The sequence below is a fragment of the Amblyomma mixtum genome, chromosome 6 (genome assembly GCF_055824585.1).
Source record: "Amblyomma mixtum isolate Tamu chromosome 6, ASM5582458v1, whole genome shotgun sequence".
Taxonomy (NCBI): Eukaryota; Metazoa; Arthropoda; class Arachnida; order Ixodida; family Ixodidae; genus Amblyomma; species Amblyomma mixtum.
The window spans coordinates 77,679,668-77,701,905 of record NC_143017.1 but is presented as its reverse complement, the minus strand read 5'-3'; the positions used below and the strand labels follow the sequence as shown (position 1 = coordinate 77,701,905).

The 22,238-nt window shown below is 46.5% G+C and overlaps 2 long non-coding RNA genes across 4 annotated transcripts; both read left to right on the top strand.

The window, feature by feature from the left end:
- Positions 1-146: 146 nt before the first annotated feature.
- On the top strand, positions 147-21,863 carry LOC149339457 (uncharacterized). 2 transcript variants are annotated; one of them, XR_016283797.1, is made up of 4 exons: positions 147-264; positions 855-943; positions 19,938-20,108; positions 21,764-21,863. It is a non-coding gene; the product is annotated as an uncharacterized LOC149339457 (long non-coding RNA). The 2 variants fall into 2 exon arrangements; XR_016283796.1 differs by lacking the exons at positions 19,938-20,108; positions 21,764-21,863 and adding an exon at positions 1,949-2,048 and having other exon boundaries at positions 855-1,141.
- Positions 2,838-13,008, top strand: LOC149339458 (uncharacterized). 2 transcript variants are annotated; one of them, XR_016283795.1, is made up of 3 exons: positions 2,838-2,868; positions 11,704-11,978; positions 12,939-13,008. It is a non-coding gene; the product is annotated as an uncharacterized LOC149339458 (long non-coding RNA). The 2 variants fall into 2 exon arrangements; XR_016283794.1 differs by lacking the exon at positions 2,838-2,868 and adding an exon at positions 10,942-11,002.
- Positions 21,864-22,238: the final 375 nt, after the last annotated feature.

The window sequence follows — 22,238 nt, the reverse complement described above, 5'->3', positions numbered from 1 at the left end:
ATCGATGGCCTTTGCAGAGTCCTACGCAGGGAATTGTCAATGTCGTGCCTGACAATTAGGCAACCACCCCAAGGTCAAGAGCACGGCGGAGTCCGGTAGAACGGCGCGTGCCGGCAAGGAAGGCTGCTTTCACTGTGAAAGGGTAGCCACTGTTAGCGACTGCTGCCAGCTGCAGGGGACTATATAAGGCTAAGCTGCAGGAACAGAAGGCACTTGATCGCTCCCTTGCGAACGAAGACCACCGTCGCAACCATGAAGGCTGTGGTGAGCGCCCTACTTCGTGCATCCAGTCGCGGCACCGTCGGATTACTGTCTTCGAACTCATGCAATGTCTGCCATTGTAGCCTGATTAGGCGCTGAGTGCCAGGCATAAGTGCATCCTTAGTAGCTTAAAAAGATTCAGTGACTAGTGACAGACAGAAATTTCATCTTAGTTGCATGAAAGGCTCATGTCATCCGTAAACGCAAATGTGCAATCAGTGGAAGTGCTCGTTTTATAAGAAGCAGCAAAAAATGAGCATAAAAAGTAAAAGAATGAAGAGAATTACGCCTTCCGCCTCTGGATGGCTGCTGCTGGAGGTTGAGTACGAATTCCTCGCAAAATGTTTTCACAAGTTTCATAAATTGGAAAAGTTCAACTTTATAGAACATTTATATCTTCCTGAATACTAAACCGACTATGGGCTGAAAAAAATCTTGGGAGAGTGAGGGTTACACAGACTTACGGACTCTGTATTCGTTCATAAAGAACTCAGCTTCTAAACTCCATTTCTAGAACTCCTGTAGCGCTAGGAGATGCCACTGACTTTCGTATATCTACGTTTCTATAACTTTGCCCGTTTTCAACTTTGCAGCTTTGCGCTGCTGTCCTCGCTGTTGTCTTCGCTGTTGCTGCCGCTGGTGGCTTCGGTGGTCTCGGCTACGGCGGTGGTCTTGGTGGCTTTGGCTACGGCGGTGGTCTCGGTGGCTTCGGCTACGGCGGTGGCCTCGGTCATGGAGGCTTCGGCCACGGAGGCTTCGGCGGCCACTACGGCGGCAGCTACGCTGGCAGCTACGCCGGCTCCTACGGAGGCCACTACGGCGGCGGACACCTCGGCGGCTTCTACGGCTGAGGGAGTGTTCTACTAGGATTTATAAATTTGTGAGTACGCGCTTGAACAAGGAGCGCCTCCCCCCCCCCCCCATGTTTTCTGAAATTTAACCTATAAAAACTGTACTGGCTTTGAACTTACAGCCATTTGCAGTGTATCAAACTTACAGCTGGCTGATATTTTTATGAGGTATTTCCATCAATATACCGGTGCGGAACAAGGCTACAGAGAAGTCAAGCACGACCCTTTTGAATGTACTTATAGCTCTTGAATGCAAGCTTTCGCATGCGTTGCATGAGACTAATTTGTATAAAAGCGAATTCCCTGTAGCCGTGCGCGTTTTCGATTTGCATCTTTTATTCAGAAACTGCTCTTAGGAAAGCATCAAGATGAGCGGTCAGAAAGCCAGATTTTACACCAAATTTAACGATGGCTTTCATTCTACTTACACTTAGATGTGCACACTGATTCTGACCCATTTCGTCCAATCACCATCTAAGAGGAAGCGCAGCAGAGAGCGGCAGAAACTTAGGTGAATGAATGGGATTAAGAAGTTCGCGGGGATAGGGTGGCCGTAGCCGGTACAGGACATAGTTACTTGGAGAGATATTGGAGAGCCCTTTGTATTGCAGTGGGCGTAGTCAGGTTGATGACGATTATCATCATCTATTAACGGCAGGTCAGTCAGAGTTCCACCAGTTCTTAATGCACAAGAAAACAGCAACGGGTGATACAAGAAAACAGCAACGGGTGAAGCAGGTACCCGAGACACTTTCATGTCGTTACAAGAAGCCTCACGTTTCAAAACTGTTTTCTGCTGTGGCCTCAATCTTCTTTTCTTCCCATGTTTCTTCCAGAGCCCCATTCACAAGACACTATCAAGTCCACCAACATCGGAACAATCATTGGCTTATTTAATTCGACCAAGAAACAAGAATAAAGTTACTAAAACTATGACATACAGAGTACTGTGTGCTTGAGAGACAAAAGTTCAGCCAAACTGGCCGTTGTATCAATATTCGGCTAATGGAGCACAGGCTGGCTGTCGAAGCACTATCAGGTTCGAGATAATTGGCGGCACATTCCAAACGGTGTGATGATAAATGTGCTCCGATATATAATCAGACATGGGTCATTTTTTCAAGTTCAGATCATAAGGAACGTGACATACTGGAAGCCTTCCTCATTTACATGGAACGACAGTCGTGCGTAAGCAACCCATCCTCATCAGTGTCATCGAAAGAATTACAATTCCTGAACCGGGAGGTGCCATTGCACATGCACTTTAGGGTGTGATCTTTTGTATTTTTTTGCCCAAATATTGAATGTGTCTGTCTGGAATAAAACCAGTAGACGCTAGCGTTCGTGGTGTCCGTCTCTCTTCTGTCGTTGTCTTTAGCGCTAGTTACCATGTGCCACGAATACGCATGCGCGCAGAATGCACAAAGACCCGCGCTAAAAGCAAATAAATATCATAGTATTCTTCGCATTTATACATGCAGGCTGCTTTAATTGCTGCTTATTGAACGACCATCCACTCTGCCAAGCCTTGCGTAGGGCAATGTCGATGTCGTGCCTGACAATTAGGCGACCCCGTCAAGGTTATGGGCACGGTGTGGTGCGACAGGACAGCCCGCCCCGAGGAATGCTGTGAAAGGGTGGTCACTGAGCAATGCTATCACGTCTCGGGGACTATATAGGGCTACGCTGCGGCAACAGAAGGCACTTGATCGCTCCGTTGCGAACAAAGACCACCGTCGCAATCATGAAGGCCGTGGTGAGCGTCGTACTCCGCGCATCCAGTCGCGGAACCGTCAGAGGAGCGCGGGGTGGTGCTCTTTACCAGTACCTAATAGTAATGGCGTGAAAGTAACAGCATTTGCCATAGAGGTGCATAAACATGTAGAGTTGAATGAAATCAAGTGTAACAGGTGCGCCTGTGAGGTACAGCTCAGCATCATTTGTCAAACAAGCCACATCATGCACATAATGTGGTGAAGGAAAGGAAACGCAGGAAGGCAACCCCAAGAACAAGCACAGCATGTACTAAAACGTACTTTTCTTTTACCGTTTTATAGAATAGCCTTGAAACAATTACAGAGAGAGCGATATTAGTGCAACAATGATAGTTCTTTTAGATCTCGCGTCCGCTACTCTACCAAGTCAAGTGCCAAAAGAATCAGCTGCATTTCCTAGGGAATTCGTCTAACAATTGACACATTTAGTTGGGCGTATGGAGTAAGCTTGCGCATGGGCTGCTCGCTGCGCTTTGTGCGCTGTCAACTGCACAAACACAATAATTTCACAGTGCTGTGCAATAGCGACCCTGAGATGGGTGTACGCACATTTAGTGACAAGACGTCAAAGCTGGTTTGAAGAAGAAGAAAAAAAAATCTCTGCCTCTCCCGTAACCGAGAGTAGAGTAAGCATGAAATGTTTACGGGCCTAATGTCATCTCGGTGGACACCCGAACCGCACCGTACAGGAAGGGAGGAACGCCACCACCCGTTCAGCGCGATGCCTTGCCATTTGAACGCAAGGTTTTTTTTTGAGGAAAGGAAATGGCGCAGTAATTCTCTGTCATCTCGGTGGACACCCGAACCGCACCGTAAAGGGGGGAACGCCACCACCCGTTCGGCGCGATGTCTTGCCCTTTGAACGCAGCGCTTCTCCCCCGGGCCCCTGTGCGCCTGCGCGGCTTTGCTTCGATGCGCGAAGACCCTAAGAGATCACGTATGAGAACGAAGTGTAACGTGGCATTTATGTGCTTTTTGCACGCGTTATTAGAAATCGGAAATTATAATTCCGTGCATTATCAAACCCACAGCTCCACTGATATCTTGATAAACATTGAGAAGGCACTGGCAGCAGTTATTTTTTGTCTCGTTTGGAGACCAACCGGCGCTTGCATGCCTGTCGCGTAGGAGGGCTTAGAGAGTCTCGTTAAATCTCGTTAAGTCTCGTACGGTGCCCGGATGTTCTCGTTTCAGTGCCCGGATGACTGGAATTCAGTGCCCGGATGACTGGAATTCAGTGCCCGGATGACTGGAATTCAGTGCCCGGATGAGTGGATTTCAGTGCCCGTGCCCGGATGAGTGGATTTCAGTGCCCGGATGATGGCTCTCGGTCTCGGCGTGACGTCACCACACTGCCGACAACGGGAGCTAAAAGCATTTCATGCTTAAAAAGTTGATGAAGACGGCGATGTGCAATGCACAGCGCGATAGTATGTTGCACGAGGCACGATCGGCTGCGACGATAGCGTAGTGTTTTCTTGCAATGGTCAGCCAAGCTGATCTATTCGCACCGCCGCGCATTCGAAACTCAATCGGGACAATATTTATTTTATTTCTACATGGGCTGTTGCTACGGAAGGTTTGGCCGAGATCACCCTCCCATTGGCTACAACTGGCGCGACTCTCATCCGAATTTACCCGAGCTTCCTCCCACTGGATGCAGCCTGCGCGCCGCTCCTCCCAACTAACCCTAGCCAACCTGGTTACTCCGAAGCTTCACACAAGATTCTTGGTTGGGACCAAGTTAAGCAGTGCTTTCGCACTGAAATCTTTTACTCCAACCGCATTAGCATGCTAAAAATTGGAGGCTTATCAAGGTTAAGCCCAGTGGATGCGAAGCATGTCCGTAGCGTTTGGAGGCATCTTGACCGCATACACGACCGGCGCAAAGACGCTGGCGCGGTTGCGCGCACAGAGACTGACGCGACGGCGGGCGCGCGCCGCCTCATCCCTGGCGTGACGTCACATATCACGTGATGCAGCGATGGTGGCGCCGAAGCGCGAACCGAAGCGTGGAGGCCTCCGCCGGGCGACGTCCGACGGCGCGATATGAGGCCCCATCTGCAGCCGGTGTGACGTCTTCACGTGACGTCATGTCACGTGACCTACTTGAAGGTCACTTGAAGGTCAATGGTGGCCACCGCCGGGCGTCGCGCGAAGGCCCGAAACCTACGTTAATATGCTTGGCATAATATTTAACCGGGCTAGACCTCTTAGTAGCCACCATACTGGTGGCTAAGCGGGTTCTACTGCGTGCCATTGCGCCATCGTGCCATTGCACGCCATTGCACTGATCTTGGTGGGTGCTCAGAAAACGATTGCCAGGTTGTTGCGACGTCATATCCGGATGAGGGAAGAGACCTTTCGAATACAAAGTAGGGGTCTATGGGATCGCGTAATCAGGCACAAATTGCTGGCCTTATATTTAATGGTGAGGGTTGGTACCCGGTCCAGTGGCCTCATCATTGGCAGACTAAACTTGTTACGTGTGCTTCTATTGACCAGTATGCGTATATGCCGTGTGCCTATACACGCCGGTCTCTGCTGGTGTTAATACTGGCATCGCTTCTAACTAAATGGCTGACATCGAGCCGCTGGGCTCATCATGTGCATTCATAGACTTCCCACAGGCCTGTCACTGTGCAAGTGAAGGGCTAGGATGCCTTCCTTAGGGATCAATGACAGACAGTATGGAAATACGAAACCTTAGGGAGTTTCCGGTGAGAGGGCGAGAACCAAGCGTCCCATTTCGTGGCAACGTGGAATCCGACGATACAATCCCAATAGGCCATGTTTTATGATTTTGTTTGAACGAGTGCCTTACGTTCACTTTATACCTTGTTTTAACATTGTGGAGTAAAGAAGTAAGACAGTCAGCAATATAAATAATAGCCGCGCTGCTAGGTACAACAACGCGACGAAAAAAAAAATCGGGGGCACATAAGCTCAGCCGTAAGAGTAGCATTAATGCCTTCCTTCCGTAGCCCGGGGTGCTATTTGCATATTATTTCGCAGACACTTACACTGTGGGAGAAGACACAGAAGGCCCCCCTTTAATCAAGTCGAACGAACATGCCTCTGTGGGGAGAGACGAAGACCGCGCACCGAACGGTCGCGTATTCGAGGGTCTCCGCTGTAATGGATAAATCGGTCCCAGGACGAGCTACTGTTGCGGCGCCTGCCGCCAGTAATACTTGTCGTACTGCACTGCCGTGTTTGTCTGCTGGCCACTACTTTAGAGATGCCTTACGCGGTGTCTCCGACCTAAGTGAGATTAGTTTTACTGGGCAGTTCCAGATGTCCCATGTATGGATGGCAACTTGCAAGACAGCGTTAGCAAAAGCTAAGGTCGTGAGGTCCGGTGAGTTACAGGTGAAAAATCGTTGTTGTCTGGTGATATACCCTGAACCGAAGACTGTCCAGCTGAAGCTTCTGTTGCTCCTAGAACACCGAGAAGATTTTTATATTGAGCAGGGTTTCAGACAATAACATCTTGCTATATTTGTTTTAGATGAAACTAATGGAAGACACTATTCATTTTTGCAGTTCATCCATTGTTGATATCAGCAGCAGCAGCTTCTCAACCTTTTATGTCAGGAAACTATGGCATCTTGATTTTTTATGAATAATTATGAATGATAAATACGAATTTTTATGAATAATTAAGAAAGTGAATGCAATGACAACAATGAACCATCCTTTTCTGGTAAGCAGTGCTTGGGATAACCTTAACCACCGTGCCAAGGTGATAACCTTGGTCGCTCGGTGCAAACCATCATTTGCCTGCACAGAATTCCCAGTGACACTCTTCCATTTTTTTTTTTTTTGCGGTGAAAATTCTGTTCAGAAACAACACATTTCACAAATTATCCGACCAAAGTCAGCGAGTTTTTTACATTTAACACAAGCCGTATGATTCGACATGGCCTATTATGGAGATAGCAGTCGGAGGCAACCAAAAAAAAAAAAAGAACAGCTTTCTTGTGACTATTATTTCCCGCCAGATCGGGCTAGAATGCTCGTACACAGCTGAGTGTTGCCCGTTTACTTCTTTCTGTAGCTTTACTACTACCTACTTATTTTTCCACACTCTAACTAGATTCGTTAATAGAAATGCCCAATCCCAAACGCACGGGCACATCAATGTCCGGGCACATCAGTCTTACGGCGTGCGCAACAGAGCCATCTGTGATCAAATAATTGAAATTGAAATTGACAAGATTTATTTGAGCAGAGCAGTTACAGAATCTGCTGCAGGGGCAGAGGCTAAAGGCTGTGGCGCCTGACGAGGCCTCTGTCCCTCTGCAGTCGACGGAAGTGCAATACAAATTTGAGCATAACAAGAAGGTAAGTCACATAATCAAAATAACGTGGATAAATTATGCCATTGTAATCACAACATTAACACAGTATGATACGTAGAATAATATGCAAGAATATTATACAGAGATTTTGTTCAATATACATACATTGAAGGACACTTATAACAAAAATAAAGTGAAAAACCATGGTGCAAGAGAAGGATACATCCTGTGTATGCATGTCATAAGTACTCGTCACTCCCAATGCAAAACACCTGATATTATTAGGACATCTTTAATGTGCTTTTTGAATGTGCTAATACTAGATGTGAAATTCAAGTTACCTTCAAGTTTATTAAGAATCGAAGCCATTTGAGAAGGAACTGTTTGTTTACCATAATTTGTTCTGGTTTTTGGCATGCGTCTTTGATTGTGTCGGAAAGGATAAGTAGAGTTTTCTTCCCTGTCGCAAATGTGCAGCTTCCGGAGTTGTACGAACTGAAGTAGTTTATAGTAGTATAGCTGGTCGGCCTTCAGCATTTTATATTTTATGAACAAGGGAGAAGTTTATAGGAGCTGGTAACGTCCATAATAATTTTAATAACAACGTATTATCTTTTTCTGCAGTATTATGAGCTTATTGTAATTACCTTTTGTTGTGGTTCCCCACACCATCATCCCATATATTAGTTTTGAATAGAACCGTTTTGAACTGATCAGTACACTTCATTGTTGTACAGGCATTCGAGCCTACTTTAATAAAATGCATGTTCATAGCATTGGCGAGAGCATCGCACAGTCTTGCCATCAATGGTGATTTCAGTAATGTTTAAACACTTTTTAGTTCTTCCAGTGAGTGTATTTACTGCATCCCACACCTTTCTAGGATTCCCTCTTATGCTATCGAATTTATTATGGAATTATTCTTACTTAGCTTTGTGGGTTTCTACGTGGACACAGGCCACCACCCACCGTGGGTTCGAGCTTCGCGCGAGCCAAGGACCCCGATCAGCCGTCACCACACACACACTGGGACACCGATGCGGTGCACTCAACCTCCGCTGGGAGGAGAGCGATTCGCCGCAAAGAAATAGGCCTCCAAGTACACAAAGGAGACGTTTATTCACGTCGTCCTTCAGCAGTACACACGCACTCAATAGTCACCCCGTCCCGGGGGCGCGCGAGGAGCAAGGCTCCGCTGCGCGCACGAAGCGACTTGAGCAATGCGCGCCGCTAGCACGCCGCTGCAGGAGAATGTCCCCGCGGCAGTGCTGTGATCTCTCTCTCGTGTCGACCGTTGGGCCGGTTGCGAGAGAGAGTGGGCAATCAACGCAAGGTACGCCTGTCGGAGGTCGCTGGACCCCGCTGGACAGGCTCGAGCCGCTGCAGGTCAGAGGACACGTGCGGGCGAGCTCTAGTAAGCACAGGTCCGAAAGGCAAAGGCCGGCACGGACAAACAGTAGTACGCACCTTACGCTGTCTCGGAGGGATTTCTCTCTCCGGGCCCCGCTCGGACGGTCGCGCGGTGCGCGGCCGCCCAAAGCGGGTCCCGAATTCCCGCCAAAAGGCGCCAATGGCAAAGGCCGTTGGGGAGCCGGGGCGGAGCTGAGGCCAAATGACAGTGATTAGTCACCTAGCCGCCTCTCCACCGCCTGAGGCGGGAGCAAGGGAAAGAAGAGAAACAACGCGGGAAGCCGGCACAGCCGCGCAAAGGCAACGGCGGAAAGCCAGGATTCCCACAGCTTTCTTCAGATCGGATGTTAGTGCGTTCCGGTACTTTTTAAATTTCAAAAATAAACCTGGGTCTCTTTTGTGTAAAAATTCGTGTACATTTTGTCCTTTGTTTTTATGCGACTGTAAAGAAGTGAATTCATCCATGGTTTTTGGAATTTTTTGTTTCTACGAGAAATGACGTTTTCTTCTAGAAATGCCACATCATACGAGGAACGTAACAAGGTGAATAATATATCGAAGGCTTTGTTAGCGTCTTTTTGTTTATAGATTTCACTCCAGTGAACTCTTTCTATCAGACGGGCAAAGCACTGCAGAGTTTCATCAGTGATTTTTCGACGCGTATGAAGCAACGCATCCGGCTCTTTCCTGGTTTTCTTTTGGGCTACCGCAACAAAAAATAATGGCAAGTCGTCGCTCAAGTCAGATGAGAGCACTCCAGAATAAAATTCATGGGGTTCTAAATTTGTTACGCATAAGTCTAACAGTGTTGCACTATGTGTAGTTATTCTTGTTGGCATGCGTATGCTGTTTTCGGAATCCTATGTAGAAAACAGAGTCTTTAGTTCGCTGGCGTGCAAGTCATTGGAAGAAGGATCTATGTTTATATCTCCGAGAATAACGCACGAATATTGTTTTGTACCAACGAAGGAAAAAAACGTGTCAAGAAATTGCAAGAAGTTTCTTCTGTGCCCCATTGGAGGACGATACACAACTAAGATCACAAACTTCCCAACTCGTGCTCCTAGGCATTCAGTACCTGGTGATATAAATGAGAAATCTTGTAATATTTCATACGTGAGTGTTTCCTTAAAATATACAGAAATTCCTCCGACTCTCTTGTGTTCGCGATATACATGCCGAGGAATGCAGCCGGAGAAAAGTGGTGCATCACCACGAGTTGTAATCCATCTCTCGGAAAAGGCCAGGATGTCATAATTGATTTTGAACGGTTCGAGAAACGTAGTTATATCGTCACTCTTCTTTTTGATACTTCGAATGTTCACATGCATTGCGGAAAAAGTACTATCTCTGTTGCTGTGCTGGTTATTGAATTCCTGGGTGCTATAGTAGCTACAGATGCTTAGCCTGTAGTGTGCTGGTGTGTTTGCTGGTGTTTCGCTTGCTATTCTTATGCAGTAATCAGGGCCAGGTCCGCGTGACTAGCGATTTGAATAGCCGACCCATGTCCTTCTTTACGGGCAAGTATTTTTCCGCCTGCAGTCCAAACGAACTTCCAACCGTTCCTTGAACCAAAGTTCCTTGACACTAAAGAAACTTGCAGAAAATTGGTTTATGGTTTAGTATGGCCATAGTCCTTCAATGCTTTTTTGAAGGACTATAGTATGGCTTAACGCCCGAACTCGACTCAGGCTGTGAGAGACGTCGTAGTGAAGGGCATAGTACAAGCACAGTACACGGACCTCTATAATTTTGCCTCCATCGAAATGCGGCCGCCGCGCACGGGATCGAACCCGCATCTTTTGGTTTAGCAACCAAGCGCCATAAAAACGGAGCCAACGCGGCGGCTAAACTTGTAGAAAATCTTGTTTATTGCTCAAAAGGCAAACTTACTTTGTTTAAAAAATTCAGTATTTGGCAGTAGGATAGTGAGTATTTTTAATATCTCACAAAAACGAACTCTTTGAGCTTAAGGACTGGGTAAATCAACCTAAAAAAAAAAAAGCTGGAGGCAAGAACCTTCGCAGCCTTGCTCGGCATGAATACGCATGCGTGCAGAATGCATAAAGACCCACGTGAACAGCAAATATATATTCTGGTCTTCTTCGCATTTATAAATGCAGGCTGATCTAAATACTACGTATGCAGCGACGATGCACACTGTGCAGAGTTTTACGTAGGGCATTGTCGATGTCGTGCTTGACAATTAGGCGACCTCGTCAAGGTTATGGACACGGTGTGGTGCGACAGGACAGGCCTCGCTCGGGGAAGGTTGTGATAGGGCGGTCACTGAGCGATGCTACCACTTGTCGGGGACTATATAAGGCTACGCCGCGGGAACAGAAGGCACTTGATCGCTCCGTTGCGAACGAAGACCACAGTCGCAATCATGAAGGCCGTGGTGAGCGTCGTACTCCGCACATCCAGTCGCGGAACCGTCGGATTACCGTCTTCGAACTCACGCGATGACTTCTATTGTAGCCTGGTTGTGCGCAGAGCTGCAGACATGAGTGCAGCCTGACTTAAGTTCCATTTCTTCTCGCCAGTTTTCTGTGGGCTATAAGTGGTTTATCTTATTACCTTAAAAGTGTTTAAGATGTCGCGACAAATGTAATTCTTCTATTTAATGCATAACAGGCACCCAAATTTCACAGTGATAAGTATGCAATTCGCAGAAAGGCTCATTATATCACAACGCACTGGAGTAAATGCGCATCGTAAGTTCAAGAGCGATATAGAGCATGAGGCCACCTAGCAACTTGTTTACTGTAGCCGAAATTACAGTGCGAAGATTTCAAAAAGTTTGTTCACAACAGTCACTGACTGAAAACACTGAACCTTATACAGCTTTTTCGTCCGGCTCTACATCAAGTCAGGCATTAGGCAACGAAAGGTTGTACTGAGACTGACGCTGCTTTTTCTGAAATAAGGCCTGCTACACGTATACAGGCTGCTACTCTTGCAAGAACTCGCTTCGCTCGATTCTACGAGAGGACCGCGTGTGCAGGCAAAAGAATTCAGCTTCGAAACTCCCTCGGAGATACCACTCTCTCGCGGACATATTTGTAGATTCTTTAACTCTGCCCACTTTCAACTTTGCAGCTTTGCGTCGCCGTCCTCGCTGTTGTCCTCGCCGTTGCTGCCGCCATCGGCTACGGCGGTGGTCTCGGTGGTTTCGGCTACGGCGGTGGTCTCGGTGGCTTCGGATACGGCGGTGGTCTCGGCCGCGGCGTCGGCTTCGGCCACGGAGGCTTCGGCGGCCACTACGGCGGCAGCTACGCTGGCAGCTACGCCGGTTCCTACGGAGGCCACTACGGCGGCGGCCACCTCGGCGGCTTCTACGGTTGAGCGAGTGTTCTACTAGGATTTATAAATTTGTGAGTATGCCTTTGAGAAATGCATGTGCGTTCTGTGTTTTGAAACTTCTATCCGTAAATACTGTAGAGTCTGGAAAAAAGCTTGTGGACCAAGCCAGCCTCAAACGAAGCCGACAGCTCTGTTATCACCCGGCGGCTAATAGCAGGGCTATCGGCTTCTTTTGTCGAATACGTAGTACACAAACTTTGTCCTCGACTCTAGACTTTTTTAATTTACACCTATTTGCAGTATATCAAACATATTGGTTTCTTAGTTAGTTTGAGGTATTGCCGTTGATATGCCGAGCCGAACACTACTACAAAAACGTCAAGCACCGCAATATACATCATTCTTGTAATGCAAAGCTTCCATAGTTTTGAATCCTGTATAAATGGGAATTTCCTGTAGCCGTGCGCGTTGTGAAGCTGCTTATTTTTTTTAGGGGTATGCGAATATTCACAATTTTTGAAAAGCGAAATCAATGTGGTCCTGTTAAATATCCTGCACGAATGAAAAGAAGTCTACATTTAGAATTATTCGATACGAATGTAATACGATCGCATCTGCTGCAATAGTTGTTGAATAACAGACACAAAGTTAGAACCGGGCACGCCGCAGTTCTCTTCGATAGCTGCTTCAAAAACTGGGACCACTCCGATGTAGTACTGTATTCTGCCTCCATATGTCTACGCGTTCAGCGCCGGGAAGCTTTCCATTCGTGTGGCTTCGTTCATGATGCTCAAAAATATCGGCTGCAAGAGTGAGCGACGCTACAGGGTTCAGGCAGGTTCAGCAAATCCTGCCTTCATGCCTCATGCCGGAGGCCATGACTCCTAACTGTCGTCCCTGTCATCATGATGGCAGGCAACTGAGATATGTGACGCCTAGTTCTCTCATCGTCATCGTCACTACTAACCCTACGCTTCAGAACTGTTTCCTGGTGTGACCAATATATTCCTTTCTTCCTGCTCCTCTTCCAGAGCCCCGTTCACAAGAAACTATCAAGTCCACCACCATGGGAATCACATTAGGCTTATTTAACAAGACCAACGAACAGAAATAAACTGATGAAAACAACGGCATGTCGAGTACTGTGTGCTTGAGACTTCACATTTTTTTCTTCCCTTTCACTGCTACCTCTCCGAAGGTTAGTTAGAGGGATGGTTGTGCCTTCGGTGGTTCTCCTTCATTCCGACTTGAAAACAACGCAGGCAGGCAGCACATTTCATCCGACGGTCAAACGTGGGCTAAGTGGAGGGAAGCGGCGAATGCATTCCACACGCTATTCTGCTCTCTGCAACCAAGGTCATCATAACGATTGCATTCGGTAAATAATTTGCGACTGTTATGTGTGACGTAAATCAAGTAAATCAAATTCAAAAATGTTATTGAGCTGCCAGCTGCCGTTATACTATACTTGTAAGTATAATAATACTTGTTACTGATCTCATCAGTTACAAAACGTAGAATTGAATCGACAGAGAGAAAAAAGGATGCAACGAAATATGGAGCTCGGTGTTACGAAGTTAGGACCACATTGAGGTAGGTGCTTAATCAGCCGTTCCTGGAGTAACTCGGGTAAGCTCGGAGGAGCGTGGCGCCAGCGGCAGCCAAATGGAGAGAGGGTGTGAAGAGGAAGAGAACGAAACGGGGCTACGTGCAGATGCAGATGTCAGAAAGAAGAGGCGAAGGTAGGAAGACAATGAGATAAATCATGGATGAAGCCGGTCTTTAGACAGGCTCCGAAACCGACCACGTGCATGGTGAGCTGAACAGCAATGCAAATGAACAGAGCGCCGACGTGAGTCCACTGATCCAGTGGATATAGCGAAGCGGAAACCCCAAGCGGAGGGGCGAATAGGGTATCACCTTGATAAGGGGGATGCGGAAACATATGAAGAGCAAGAAACGCGGTAACGTGCACATGCAGATGTCAGAAAGAGGATGCGAATGATGAAGCGCTGGAGGAACGTGCGGTAGAGAGGCGACTACAAGTGACTTCAGAAAAAAGGGAAGGATGATTGGAATCGCAACGAGCAGCTCAAAAGGATTATCGCAAGAGCAAAGCCGAAGAACGACTGCAAGCATATTTCGGTGCAACGCAAATTTCCATGTTCAATAAAAGGTAAACAAAGCTAAGCAAGGGCAAAGTGCTAGCGCACCTAGCGGCCTGTAGCTTAACCAGTTAACACAGGACTCAGTTTTTACGGGTGGCGGAGGTCAACACAAAGTAACTTTTTTTCATTCTTGAGGAGAGCGGGGTAGAGTTGTTTACCAGTGCCTACCAGTAATAGCGTGAAGGTAACAACGTTGGTCATACAGGTGAGTAAAGCTGTAGAGGGGGAATGAAATCAAGTGTATCTCATACGTGCGCCTGTGAGGTACAGCTCACCATCATTTGTCAAACGAGCCAGACCATGCAGATAATGTTTTCAAGGAAAGGAATGCAGGAAGGCAACCCCAAGAACAAGCAAATCATGTGATAAAATGTAATTTTCTTTTACCGTTTTATAGACAAGCCTTGAAACAATTACAGAGAAAGGCTTATTAGTGGGACGATGATAGTTCAGTTAGATTTCATGTCTACTACTCTACCAAGTCATGTGCCAAAATAATCAGCAACAGTTCCTAGGGAATATTTCTAACAGCACACACGTTCAGTTGGCCGTACGAAGTAAGCTGACGTACGCAATGCTCGCTGTGTTTTGTGCGCCGTAAGCTGCACAAACACAATACATCCAGTCTACCGTGCAATAGTGACCCTTAGATTGGTGTACACACATTTAGTGACAAGAAGTCGAAGCCCATCAGTGCTGGTTTGAAGAAGAAGGAGATGAAGTTGATGAAGACGATGATGTGCAATGGACAGCGCGATAGCATGTTGCAGCGGTTTAACTATAGTGAACTAGAATACTCAGATAGTATTCTAGTTCACTATAGGTTTAACACAAGGCACGATCGGCTGCGGAGATGGCGTAGTGTTCTCTTGGAATGGCCAGCGAAGCTGATCGATTCGCACCGCAGCGCACTCCAATCTCAGTGGCGACATTATTTATTTTATTTATACATGGGTTTTTGCTATCGGAGGTTTGTCCAAGATCACCCTCCCATTGGCTACAGCTTGCGCGATGCTCATCCGAACTAACCCTAGCCAACCTGGTTATTCCGAAGCTTCACACAAGATTCTTGGTTAGCACCGTGTTAAGTTGTGCTGTCGCACTCAAAATCTTTTACTTCAACCGCATTAGCACGCTAACATTTATCCCTTTACACCTCTTAGCAGCCACCAAACTAGTTGCTAAGCGGGTTCGACCGCGTGCCATTGCGCCATCGTGCCATTGCACGCCATTGCGTTAATCTTGGAGGGTGCTTAGAAAACGATTGCCAGGTTGTGACGACATCATATCCGAACGAGGGAAGACGCCTCCCGGATCCAAACACGGGGTCTGGTGGGATTGCGTAATCAGGCCAAGGTTGGTGGCCTTATTTTAATGGTGAGGGTTGGGATTTAGTCCAGTGGCCTGCTCATTGGCAGACTAACCTTGTTCCATCTGCTTCTATTGGCCATTATGCTTATATGCCGTGTGTTTATACATGCCGGTCTCTGCTAGTGTTAATACTGGCATCGCTTTCTAACGAAATGGCTGACATCGAGCCGCTGAGCTCACTCTGTGCATTCATAGGCTTCCCACAGGTCTGTCACTGTGCAAGTGAAGAGCTAGGGTGCCTTCCTTCGGGATCTATGACAGATACTCTGGGAACGCGAAACTTTCGGGAGTTTCTGGTGAACCTATCCAGGCTGATTGGTCACACCGTCTGTATAGAAATATACAGCAAAGCCGAGAGGGCGAGAACCACGCGTCCGATTTCGTGGAAACATGCAATGCGACGATGCAATCCACTAAATACCATGTTTTATGTTTTTGTTTGAACGAATGTCTTATTTCGACCTTATACCTTGTTTTTCATTCTGGAGAAAGGAAGAAAGGCAATCAGCAATATAAAAAATAGCCACTTTATAGGTACAACAACATGAAGAAAAAGAAAAATTCGGGGGCACATAAGCTCCGCTGTAAGGGCAGCATTGAGTGGCCCCTTCATTGGCCCCGGGTGCTCTTTACATATTACTCTGCAGACAAGTACACTGTCGGACAAGACACAAAAAGCCCCCCTTTAATCGAGTCGAACGAGCATGCCTCAGTGGAGAAAGACGAAGACGGCGCATCGAACGGTCGCTTTTTCGATCCTCTCCGATGTAATGGATAAATCGGCCTCAGGACGAGCTACTGTCGCGGCGCCTGCCGCCAGTAATACTTATTGCACTGTACTGCCCTGTTTGTCTGCTGGCCACTACTTTAGAGATGCCTTACGCGGTGTCTCCGACCTAAGTGAGATTAGTTTCACTGGACAGTTCCATATGTCCCAAGCATGGATGACAACTTGCAAGAGAACGTTAGCCAAAGCTAAGGTCGTGAGGTCGGGTGAGTTACGGGTGAAAAACGGTCGTTGTCTAGTCATTGACCCTGAACTGAAGACTGTCAAGCTGTAGCTTCTGTTGCTCCTAGAACACCGAGAAGACTTTTATATTGAGCATCGTCGCAGGCAATAACATCTTATACTATATTTGTTTGAGATGAAACTAATCGAAGAGTGAACTGTCACTAATCTTTTTTGCAGTTCATCCATGGTTGATATCAGCAGCGGCAGCTCCTTAACCTTTTATGACAGGGAAGTATTGTTATCTTGATTTGTTATGAATAATTATCAACAATTATTATGCTGTTTTTATAAATAATTAAGAGTGAATGCGATGAAGACAATGAACCATCCGTTTCTGGAGATCAGTGCTTGGGATAACCTTGGTCGCTGTGCTAATTACTCTGTGCATAACCATCATTTCCCGCCAGAGAACGCCCACTGACACCCTTCCATCTTTTGTTTTCGGTGAAAATTCTGTTCACAAAGAACAGTTTTCAGAAATTATCCGACCAAAGTTAGGGAGTTTTTTTACATTTAACACAAGATGTTTTGTTTCATTCGACGTGCCTATTATTGGGGATAGTCGTCGGGGGCAAAACGCCCTACCTTTAAAAAAAACAAAAAAACAACAGCTCTTTTGTGATTATTATTTCCCGCCAGAAGGCGCTTGAATGCTCATACACTGGAGAGTGTTGTCCATTTACTTCTCTCTGTAGCTTTACTACTATCTATTTATTTTACCGCAATCTAATTAGATTCGTTAACAGAAATGCTGAGTCCCAAACGCACGGGCACATGAAAATTGTTCAAATTCAAGCAGCGCTAACTTTTAGGACAAATACACAGAGGACATGACAAGATGGGCGCTGACTCCAACTATGTTTTTTGAACACGTTTTTCGTAGAACATTTAAGAAAAGACGACCGTGAGCGCATGCGCATCTGCGACTGACCACAGAAGGAAAGGGCAAGAAAACGAGACGGGGGCAAGAGTAAAGTGAGGTCGCTTTTTTTTTCTTCTCAAAAATGACAGCAAAGGTAGATTAAGGTGAGCAGAACGCATTTCTTCCCTTATTTTCAAGCAATCTGATTTCGCTGGCATGCAGGGAGACAGAAGTGGTGCTGACACACATGTCAGCTCTTGCCTTGATAAAAAATGCTTCGGATAATTCCCGAGCTAATTTATCTTTGCTCCAGGTTAAAATTTTGATGTTGTCAAGCCGTGGCTCACAGTTCTGATTGTTTCTTGTGACAAAATGTACGTTGGCCAGATAGGGAATTGTGTTAACGGACGTGCCAAGGAACATAAACGAACTTCGGGAAACGCATCAGACTCATCATGCCTGAATCTACCCGCCCATTGCCGTTCTTGCAAGGACCTCAACGATCGGAACTGTGAGCCACGGCTTGACAAACTCAAAATTCTAACCTGGAGCAAGGATAGATTAGCTCGGAAATTATCCGAAGCATTTTTTATCAAGGCAAGAGGCGACTTGTGTCTCAGCACCACCTCTGTCTCCCTGCATGTCAGAGAATTCAGATTTCTGGAAAATAAGGGACGAAATGCGTTCTGCTCACCTTAATCTACCTTTGCTGTCATCTTTAAGAAGAAAAAAAAAAGCGACCTCACTTTACTCTTGCCCCCGTCCCGTTTTCTTGGCCTTTCCTTCTGTAGTCAGTCGCAGATGCGCATGCGCTCACAGTCGTCTTTTCTCATATGTTCCACGAAAAACGTGTTCAGTAAACATAGTTGGAGTCAGCGCCCGTCCTGTCGTGTCCTCTGTGTTTTCGTCCTAAAAGTTAGCGCTGCTTAAATTTGAACGAAAGAAAATGCATTACCAACCAGCCCCGCAACGTGTTTTACTATATGAAAATTGTGTTACGGCGTGCGCGAAAAAACCACCAGCGATAAAATAATCTTCCTTGACGCCAAGGAAACTTGTAGAAAATTTATTTGTGGTTTACCGATGGCTTAACTTCCAAACGCGACTCAGGCTGCGAGAGACGTCGTAGGAAAGGGCACAGTACATGCGCAGTAAATGCCTCTAGAATTTTTCCTCATCGAAATGCAGCCGCCGCGGACGGGATCTAACTTCCATCTTTCGTGTCAGCAATCGAGTGTCATAAAAACTCAGCCACCGCGACGGCTAAACGTGTAGAAAATCTTGTTTATTGTGCAAAAGTCGAACTTACTTTGTTTAAAAAATTCAGCATTTGCCAGCAGGATAGTGCGTATTATTGAAATCCCACGAAAATGAATTCTTTCAGCTTAATGATTGGGTACAACAACCTAAAGAAAAAAAAAAGCTGGAGGCAAGAACCGCAGCCTTGCTCGGCAAGACTACGCATGCGTGCAGAATGTATAAAACCCACGTGAACAGCAAATAAATATTCTGGTCTTCTTCGCATTTATACATGCAGGCTGTTCTAAATAATTCTTATGCAGCGACAATCCACTCTGTGCATAGTTTTACGTAAGACATTGTCGATGTCGTGCTTGACAATTAGGCGACCTCGTCAAGGTTATGGACACAGTGTGGTCCGACAGGACAGGCCTCTCTCTGGGAAGGTTGCGGTAGGGCGGTCACTGAGTGATGCTACCACTTGTCGGGGACTATATAAGTCTAAGCAGCGGGAACAGAAGGCACTTGATCGCTCCTTTGCGAACGAAGACCGCCATCGCAACAATGAAGGCCGTGGTGAGCGTCTTACACCGTGCATTCAGTCGCGGAACCGTCGGATTACCGTCTTCGATCTCACGCGGTGTCTGCTATTGTAGTCCGGTTGTGCGCAGAGCTGCAGACATGAGTCCAGCCTGACTTAGGTTCCATTTCTTCTCGGCACTTTTCAGTGGGCTATAACTGCTTTATCTTATTACCTTAAAAATATTTAAGGTGTCGCGACAAATGTAATTCTTCTATTTCATATATAGCAGGCCCCCAACTTCCATAGCGATCAGCATGCAATCGCCAGAAAGGCTTTTTACATCACAACGCACCGGAGTAAATGTGCGTCATGAGTTCAAATGCGACTTAGAGCATGAGGTCACCTAGCATCTTGTTGAATGCAGCTGGAGTTACCATACAAAGACCTCGCAAAATTTGTGCACAACGGTCATTGACTGAAAACGCTGAACGTTATACAGCTTTTTCGTCCGGCTCAATATCGAGTCAGGCATTAGGCAACGAAATGTTGTACTGAGACTGACGCTGCATTTTCTGAAATAAGGCCGGCTGCACATATACAGGCTGCTACTCTTGCACGAACTCGCTTCGCTCGATTCTACGAGAGGACCGCGTGTGCAGGCAAAAGAATTCAGCTTCGAAACTCCCTAGGAGATACCACTCTCTCGCGGACATATTTGTAGATTCTTTAACTCTGCCCACTTTCAACTTTGCAGCTTTGCGTTGCCGTCCTCGCTGTTGTCCTCGCCGTTGCTGCCGCTATCGGCTACGGCGGTGGTCTCGGTGGTTTCGGATACGGCGGTGGTCTCGGTGGTTTCGGCTACGGCGGTGGCCTCGGCCATGGAGGCTTCGGCCACGGAGGCTTCGGCGGCCACTACGGCGGCAGCTACGCCGGCAGCTACGCCGGCTCCTACGGAGGCCACTACGGCGGCGGCCACCTCGGCGGCTTCTACGGTTGAGCGAGTGTTCTACTAGGATTTATAAATTTGTGAGTACGCCTTTGAGAAATGCGCGTGCGTTGTGTTTTTTGAAACTTTAACCCGTAAATACTATACAGTCGGGACAAAAGCCTGTGGACGAAGCCTTTCTCAAACGAAGCCGATAGCTTTGTTATCAGCAGGCGGCTGGAGACCACCACCTATGAAGATGAATTTTGGCTTTCACCTACACAAGTGTGGTCTCCAGCCAGCGGCTAATAGCAAAGCTATCGGTTTCTTTTGAGGAAATGTGGTGAACAAGCTTTTTGTCCTCGACTTAGACTTTTTTAATTTGTACCTATTTGCAGTATGTCAAACATACTGGTTTCTTAGTTATGCGATATTGCCGTTGATATGCCGAGAGGGACCATACCACACAAACGTGAAGCACAGCCCTGTATATCATTATTGTAATGCAAAGCTTCCGTACTTTTTGATCAGACTAGCCTGTATAAAGGCGAATTTCCTGTGGCCGTGCGCGTTGTGAAACTGCTTATTTTTCAGGGGTCTGCGTTTATTCAAAATTTTGGAAAAGCTAAAACAATATTGTCCTCTTAGATTTGCTACCTGAATATAAAGAACTCTATATTCAGAATAATTCAATACAAATATAAGACGATCTCGTCTTCTGCAAAAGGTGTTGAATAAAAGACACAAAGTTAGATCCGGGAGCAATGCAGTTTTCTTCCGTAGGTATTTAAAAAACTGGGACCACTCCGACGTAGTACTGTACTCTGTCTCTATGCGTCCACGAGTTCAGCTCCGTAAAGCTGTTTATTCTTGTGGCGGCGTTCATGATAATATCGGCTGCAAGAGTGGGCGACGCTACAGGGTTCAGGCAGGTTCAGCAAACCATGCCTTCGTGCCTGATGCCGGAGGCCGTGGTTAAAAACTGCAGTCCCTATCATCATGATGGCAGGCCACTGAGATATGTGACGCATAGTTCACTCACCGTCGTCGTCACGAGCAAAATGTAGTTTTCCGAGAGGCATGAAATGATGGCAACAGAGTTCACGCACTCGCGTAGTGCTGTGTGCCTCTTAGTGGAGATCACTTTTGCGTCTTCCAACAGCTGCACCTTTAACAAGATTTACTGAGCTGCCGCTAGCTCTTCACCGTTTTGCATGAATTTTCGTTTTGCAGGAATGTGCGCTAAAGAATCGAATAATCATGCAAATATTCGTTTCGTTTTAGATTAGGTTCTTTCGCGATTTTCGTATTGAATTTGTTTTTTGGATCGACTATTAGTAATCGATTCGTTACAGAAACTGGACATTTCCCACTCGATTTGGTTTCAGAATGTACTTTCCGCGCACCACTAACATTTCTGATATATAATTTGATCGTAGGCAATAAGTAAGACGAAGGATCATAAAGCCAGGGTTTAACATGAAATTTAGCGATGGCTTTTATTCTACTCGCACTTATAGATGTGTACTGATTTCAACAACCTTTTGTGACCAAACATGCTCTATAGATCTAAGTTGAGAGTACCACATGGTTTTTTTTTGCAGTTTTACCTGGTATTGTAGCCTTTAATTTTTTAAAAATAGCAGAAGGCCAAGTCGGTACCCTTGTGACGTTCGAACACTTGCATTATCCCCTACGCTCCAGAACTGTTTTCTGTTGTGACCAATATATTCCTTTCCTCCTGCTTCTCTTCCAGAGCCCCGTTCACAAGAAACTATCAAGTCCATCGCCATGAGAATCACATTCGGATTATTTAACTCAACCAAGGAACAAAAATAAAGTGATGAAAACAGCGACAGGACGAGTACTGTGTGCTTAGAGGTGACATGTTTTTCTTCGCTTTCACTGCTACCTCTCGGAAGAGTAGTTGAAGATTGACTCTGCCTTCGCTGTTTCTCCTTCCTTCCGACTTTAAAACAACGCAGGCAGGCAGCACATTTCATCAGACAATCAACCTGGGCTAAGTGGAGGGAAGGGGCGAATGCATTCCCCACACTATTCTGCTGTGTCCAACCAAGGTCATCATAACGATTACATTCAGTAAATAATTGGTGACTGTTACGTGCGACGTAACAGTCACAAATCGTAATTTCAAAAATGTTATTCAGCCGCCGATGGCCGTCATACTAAACTTGTAAGCACAATTATACTTGTTACTGGTCTCATGAATT